Source organism: Octopus bimaculoides, chromosome 4, assembly GCF_001194135.2.
Source record: "Octopus bimaculoides isolate UCB-OBI-ISO-001 chromosome 4, ASM119413v2, whole genome shotgun sequence".
Lineage (NCBI taxonomy): Eukaryota > Metazoa > Mollusca > Cephalopoda > Octopoda > Octopodidae > Octopus > Octopus bimaculoides.
The window spans coordinates 90128765-90130644 of record NC_068984.1 but is presented as its reverse complement, the minus strand read 5'-3'; positions in this window follow the sequence as shown (position 1 = coordinate 90130644).

Below are 1880 nucleotides of genomic sequence, written 5' to 3'. Positions count from 1 at the left end.
ATATATATATATATATATATATATATATATATATATACATACATATGATATATAAAGATAAGATTCAAGGATCAAGGTGTAGGAATATAGTAAGCTTCCAGCCCGTAGAAAGTATAAAGCAACTTTCAAGAACAACAGTGGTTTATTGACGTAGAACGTTATAAACTTTCTCGTATCGAAGTTCGATCAGCTGAAAAAAGATTGTTTTATAGCTTATGGTTAGCAGTAGGGGTTGGTGTGTATGCGAGTAAAAGTCCAAAATTAGGGTATGGAGTTAATAAAATCAAAGGTACTTATGTTTGTTAGCTAGCAGATCCTTAGAAGTAGTAATTATCCAAACGAGGAGTAATCTGCTAGCTACTCGTAGCCCGACGAGTAGCTAGCGGTTTACCCTCGTTTAGATAATTACTACTGCCGAAGTTCTGGTAGCTATGAAACATAGATAGCCTGGATTTTATTCTACTTAATTCCCTAATTTTGTATATATATACACATACATATATATATATATATATATATATATATATATATATATATATATATATATATATATATATATATATGTGTGTGTGTGTGTGTGTGTGTGTGTGTGTGTGTGTGTGTGTTTGAGTGTGTGTGTGTTTGAGGACAAATTTGTTTTTATTTGTTTAGAAAACATACATATAATAAAAAAGAACAACTTTATTAATGAAAAATGTGTACATATAAACTAGATTATCTTCTTTATAATCTCATTTATTGTAACCACCTTCAGAGCCAATAACGGTTTTTAAGCGAGATCTGTATCGTGTGCGTGGCCCAATTATATAGTCCAGGTTCATATCGGGCATTACTTTCACTATGACGGCTTTCAAACTCTCCAGGGTGTTATGGAGAGGTTAATTGACTTTCTCTCATAGTAGTCCAATGGACTGAGATCTAGTGAGTCTGGAGGCCAAATGTTAGTGATGATGTGATCATGAAAATTGTCAGTCATCTATTCTTCGTTCGCTTGAGTCTTATGTGATGGCATAGAGTCATGCAGAGAAAACGTACAACTTTCAAATGCGTACTTTATATATCTAAGGTTTGACAACTGTTTCCAGGATCTCATTGTAACCAGCAGAGGTAACTCTAGGGTTTTGTGGAAAAACTGAGGAAGCGTCACATGTCCTTCATTACTAACAACTTCAAAAGCCATGACAGCTGCAGGAACTTTTGCGTGCATGACTGTTGGAACTTCAGAAGGGTCTGAACATAGCCATTTATCTTTCCTCTATTAATCTTCCAGTCCTGGTCAAAGATTTTCTCATCTGAGAAAAACCAAATCATGTCATGTTCTTCTGCTTGTTTATAACTTTGTTTCATAGCCTTTTAGATCTCATCAAACAATTTTCCTTTGTTTTCTTTTCTAACATGAATTGACCTCTCTTATCACGTAAGATACCTTCGTGGACAACATTTTTGATTGTCCTTTCTGACACGTGGAGTTCTTTTACAATTGACCTCATAGGATGATTTGATGAACTTGTCGAATACAATTGGGTGCTCTGAGAGTATCCGAGCACTGGGAATTCTTTTTGCATTTCGATACTGGTGATACCTTTTCATCTGAGGCTTCTAGCTCCTTACGGACTTTGTAGACGAAAGATTTGGCAACTTTAAAAAAACTGAGCTATTTCTAAATCTCTGTGCTCAGTCTTTAAGACCTCAGTTACAGCGTGCCGCTTCATCTCTTGAGAAAGCTGAGTATATGCCATTATTTTCTGAAACATGAATTACATAAAGTTAAGTTAAAGACAGTAATAACTCAAAAGTATCATGTTCTCAAATACCCTGCGCACCTTGTGTGTGCGTGTGTGTGTATGTATATATATATATATATATATATATATATATAT